Below are 6,037 nucleotides of genomic sequence, written 5' to 3' on the forward strand. Positions count from 1 at the left end.
CAGAAACTGTGGTTAGCATGTTAGCAATTAGCTCACAGCTATGGCAGTTCACTAACTAGCCCTGTGAGTAGTCACCATGTCACCAAGCTACCAGCCCCAAAAACCTCCCAAGGACACGTGGATGAACTTTGTTATCACTTTGTGACTGCAACCACAAGTTTTCCCTCTCTGGTGTTGAAGACAAAATGCATCCTAACATAGTTTCTGTAGCATCTGTTCAGCACAACGCGCTAGTTTACTGCAGTTTGTGGGTCACTTGATTTCTACTGAACAGGAAAGAAGAAAATTGTTATTTTCTTACTAAATTTTTTTCCTTTTTTCCTCTGACAGACCTCTAATCACTGTCAACAATGATTACAAACTGGATCCACTTTTGTCAATTATTTTTAAAAGCTGTATCTTTGTACCCAAATGTATGTGAATGCATTACTAAAGCACTGGAGTACTCTGTCAATAAAGTGAAAGCAAAAGTCCTTCTATATCGCTATTGTCTTCACATTAATTAAAAATAATATCTTTTTTTATCTGAGAATAATCGACTGAATAATTGATAATGGTAAAAATAACAGCTAGTTGTAATTTAATTGACCTGTAAAAGACTTCACTGTGCCTGTGTTAGCATGCTAGACGCTAACAGAGCTAACACTAGTTCTTCAAATGAAAATATGCTTTTAGAGGATACATTTTCTGGTGCTTTGTTTCTCTGCACGTTAAGCTAACGGTAAGCATCAGCTGTGATGTCAGTTCCTGTTTGAACCAATCAGTGATTAATATCTGATCATGTGATTATGACGATATCATATACATAATTGATATAAACATCCTGATTGGAGCGTCCCTAACCCGCGGCTCACCTGTCAACCTAACACCTTCAGCAGGCGGAGCTTCTCCTCTGCGTGCTGATTGGTTGAATTTGGTGAATGAAGCAGATTATTGGTCAGCAGGCAACAGAAGAGCTGAAGAGTTTCATTCCAGTCTGATGTTTTCAGGTACCTGATGATGATTAATTATTCACAGGCTTTATCTTTTAATTCAGCAGACAAAGTCCGTTTTGTTGGTTCATATTTAACTTCTTAAAAAATCTCACAGGAAGTTCAAACCCATCTCTAGAATAAAAATTTCTCATCACAATTTGTATTAAACTTTGGACTCAATCCTGGTGGGTAAATACATTTAATTCAGTTCATCTCAATAGACCAGAACCTTCACGTCAAACACAAACCCGACACTGACGTTCAACTACTTCTGTTCATCAGAGTTGTTGCTTTTGATCATACACGATAAAATGTGTTTTTTTCTGCTGAACACTTTATGGTTTAATCACCCAGAATGCTTTGCTGTTTACTGGATGTCAAAGTAATAAATAACATCAGTTAACTTAGCATAATCTGATATTTCCCTCTCATTATAAACTGTATGAATACTACTAACTCTGAAACACAAATGTCTTCATGTCTGCAGACAGAAATAAAGAGATGAGCTGCTACAGTGACTTCCAGTTTACAGGATTGATTGCTCTTGAGTTAACAGCACTACAGATGTTTCCTGGTTTCCGATTTAGACATTACTGAAGTGTTAATGGTGCAACTTGATTTAGTGATTTTAGATCACTAGTTTGAAAGTGGCTCGTAGTTACTGAGAAGGCAGGAAGGACTTAGTGTTTAAACTAAAGAGCTGCTGTAACAGTCCAACTTTACAGACATAAAACCATTACTTCATTAAATGATTAGTCAATCGACAGAAAAAAAATTATATTTGATTAACTGTAATTTCAGTAACACCTCATATACAGATCTGATTTATTACCTAATAACTACCAGAAATGGAAAAAAAATTTTTAATCAAATTAATTGTGTCAGTTTCTGCAGTCTCAGACTTTATGTCAGTAAACTGAAGCTCTTTGGGTTTTTGGACTGTTGGTCAAATAAAACAAGACATTTAAAGACGTCTGAGAAACTGAGATGGACATTTTTAATGGAATAATAATGAAAATAATCATCATTTCCAAACCCAATTTTTCACCAATAGTTCCAAAAAGTTTGTCTGATGTTGGAATGAAACTCTTCAGGTCCTGCAGTCAGCAGGTTAATCTGCCCAGCGACAGTGGTCACTTGATTAAAACTAAATGTGTCTGAGAAGCAGGATTTAAATGTTTCCTTCATTGCACTTAAAGTTTTTTCTTTTCAGGACATTTGAACATGAATAAATCTGTGTGTGTGTGAATATCTGAGCTACAAACATTGTTCATCTAAAATACTTTACAGCTATTTTAAACTGACGTCAGTGTTGAATGAACTCCATCTTTAGTGCAATTAGTTAACATGCTCGGAGCATCGAGTCCTGTGACCACTGACTCGCTGCGTCAGCATCTTTTAAACATACATGCTCTTAATATTTCAAAGCTAAATCTCAGAGTGACGTCCAGAGTTTCAGCACAGAGGAAAACTGCAAGGAGAGAATGTGATTCATGTGAATTTGTGTGAGGGTTTGATCTTTTTAAACAGCTCTCAGATCAGCTGTTAGGTTCAGATGTTTCTCTTCAGTTTGTCTTCGTGCTGCTGAAACTCTCCAACCCGTTCATCTTTTGAGTGAAGGAGGTGTTACGTCTCAGGACAGAAAAATGAACTTTAAAACTGCACACAGAACGTCCATCATCACAGCAACAAACATTTCTACAGAACACATTGAGCTGTTTAAACTGAGGCTGAATCCAAACGTTCAGATGTCCTGCAGACTTGAAGCTGCACTAGGAACATCAGGAACCAGCTGCCCGTCACTCTGATGACAACATACCAGGCTGAATAATTTGGATTCATTAGATTTAATCAACAGATTTGTTTTTTATCCAACAAGAAATGAGTCTAGAACTTCAATTAATCTCCATTGGAAACAAGTGACTCAGTCTGTAAGGGTCCAGCCTGAAAGTCTGGAGGCTGGACGTTCAGATTCAGCCCGACACACAGCTCCACCTGACGGGCAACAAGGCAACATGTTGGGCAACAGAGCACCACGAGCTGCCACAGCTGCCTTCATCAACATTTAGTGGCCAAGAATTGGTTCTGCCGTCACAGATGGTGTTACCTGGTTCTAGAAACGTTGCCCCAACATCAGACAAAACTACTCAAAGGTCCACTCACAGACTGCGAACTGACTTGAGATTATTTGGTTACACAAGTTGAGACGACCTGTGTTGCTCAGGATGCCCAATCAGCTGCCTTGTGTCGGACATTAAACCTCAGACAGTCGTTGATGTCACTTCCTGTCTGAGACGACGTGTCGACATCAAACTTTAAATCTGGAACATGTTGAACGAACAGAAGCAGGAAGACTTGTTGTTGTTGTTGTTGATGATGATGATGATGATGATGTGGTCACATGATGCAGTTTGTTTTATTGCTGACGGTCTGAACTCAGCTGTCACCTCCACATGAAGCTCCACCCACACATCTCTGACCTTCTTCTCTGGTTTTTTAAAGGAAACAACACTTTGACTTTGCGTCATGGAGTTTTCAGACAGTGAAGAGGAGACTGAACTCCAGGACAGGAAGTAGGATCCAGGTGACGGTTTGCGGAGACGACAACAATCTTACTGTCAATCATGTTCATCACTGATCAGCTGATGGGGCGCTGACACCCGTCACCGACTCCATGTCACAACAAAACCTTGTGAACCACGGGGAGACTCAATGGACTGCTACAACCTGCAAGGTGAGAGTCATGTGACTGACAGAGACAGATAGTTTGTGGTAGCCTTGCTAGCTTGTTTTCTTGTGTTATAGAAGAAGGGAAACATTGAGAAAACATGTAACACCGTAAAGCTATTAATAAACCTGCTGCACTTCTTTATTCTTTTACCTGTTTAGTTTCGACAAACTGTGATTTTGATCATCTGTGAATTTTAAAATGTAAAAATGAAGATCATGAGAGAAACAAACTAAAGACTTGCAGCAGCTAACCCCCCCCCCCCCCCCCCCATATATGTGACATACATAGATAATATATTTAAACTGAATAAATATATTCAGTATCAATATTCATGATTTTAATCAGGTGAGAGTCTACCGCCATGTCACTGTGACTATTAGACAACAAACTTCATGATGAAACAACATGATGGAACAGGCGGGTTACTGATACCTTCCTCACAGCCAGTAGAGGACAGCTGGCAGTAAACATGCTAACAGATTAGCTCATTAGCAATAGTGCTAGCTTGGCTGCCCCTGTTGGTCACATGACCCCTACTGTGAAGGTCCTAGCAGTTTGTAGAGCCCCCCGTTAAAGACATCCAACATGGAGTCTGAAACAGGCGTCGCACTGCGAGCAACACGTCACTGTTCAACAGGCCTTCATCAGCGGCGGGCAACAGCCAATCAGATTCCTTTTCCAGTGACAATAGATTTTGTTCTATGATGACGGCTCTGTATTACAGCCCATTAACCTACTGGTGGGCCTCAGACAAAAGTGTAGTTGGGTCTCTGTTTACCCTGTAAACCAACCTGTGCTCCCATGCTGGATGGTGCTGCTTTGCTGCAGGTTTTCTGTCTGTTACTTTGAAGTCATTTGATAAAACAACATTATTTAGGAATATAAGTATACACATATGAAACAAACATGAACTCCAATAATTAAGGCATTAAAACCAGATGTTTAGGCTGGGACTTCTACAAGACCTGGACTGGGTCACACCAGTGTGTCGCACCATGTTTGTGTGTGGACTACTTGTTAGTTTCAAATCAGTGATTGACTGAATTGGATGACACCAGTCGAACGTAAGAGAAGTCTTAGCTTGTAAAGACTTAAGTAACATTTATAGCAGTGTCCAATCAGCAAGCATTTGACAACTGGGCTCTGGGGGCGTTGCCTATTTGTTAATTCAGTTTAACATCCACAAGTTTTCTGCTTCAATCTGACGGACGACTGGAATAAATTCTGATCTTTTAGAATTTGTGTCTTTTTTGATGGATGCTGCCTGAATAAAACCTACTGACAATAAAGTTATGTAACTTGTTGGTCCAATAATTGTTGTCAGTAACAGACAGTTGATCACCAACAGTTTGATAATTGATTAAGCTCATTTTCTTGTCGGAACTCTCTGATGGGCTCTACATGTTCAGATCTTCAAAGCTATTTTCATGATCTCACAGATTTCTACTGTCTGCAGGCAAAACCATCACTGGATTATAGAAAAACTCCCAGATGGTGCTCAGTAGTGTTTCTCCTGCTTCACTTTTCATTGAGACGTCAGAGACATCTGTCTTTTCTAGACTCCCTTCTAGAATTAAAAAGTCATAATCCAGAGAGGCATTGGAGGTGTCCTGTCAGCAGTTTTACAGACTCGATGGGGAAAATGATTTTTGGGCTGCAGGGGATTTTTTTAGTTGCAGTACCACAAGTGACCTCTGGCTGAGTGGGGGCGCCATATCAAATCTATTAATACATCAATTAATGCAACTATGGGCAAAAGCATTGTTTAAAATCCAAGAATGCTCCAGTCAGTTCTGCTTCTTCACTTTAACTCCACAGATTCTCCCCCTCAGCATGTCTCCAGGTGTTTCCAGGTATTGGGGAGGTCTCCTGCATATGTTTTAAAGTAAGTAATATAAAGCCTTCAGTGTCTCAGAGGAGCACGAAGACTGATAAATGTCCTCAAGTGATGTCACTTGAGTCAGTGTCGGTTGAAAGTTTGAAACCAATCTGTTGGTGTGGAGTTAGAAAGAAGCGAGCTGACCTCTGATCTCTCCGGGCTACATTAGCCGCTACTAGCATAACACACACCAATCTCACACACGACTGTCAGAGGAAGGGCATTGTGGGTAATGTAGGCAAAGAAGAAGAATGTGTGGAATAAAAAACGACGATATTTCTGCTGCATCGATTTTACTCCTGTTTTTAAACACCGACTGAGTTCCAGGACTGAGATGACGAATCAGTGGAGGAGTTTTCGAATAGACAGTAGACGTCTGTGAGGTCATGAAATCACTAAATGAACAGGTTTGCGTTGCCACCGTGTGACTGAATGATGCAGCGAGCGCTGAGG

Source organism: Enoplosus armatus, chromosome 10, assembly GCF_043641665.1.
Source record: "Enoplosus armatus isolate fEnoArm2 chromosome 10, fEnoArm2.hap1, whole genome shotgun sequence".
Lineage (NCBI taxonomy): Eukaryota > Metazoa > Chordata > Actinopteri > Centrarchiformes > Enoplosidae > Enoplosus > Enoplosus armatus.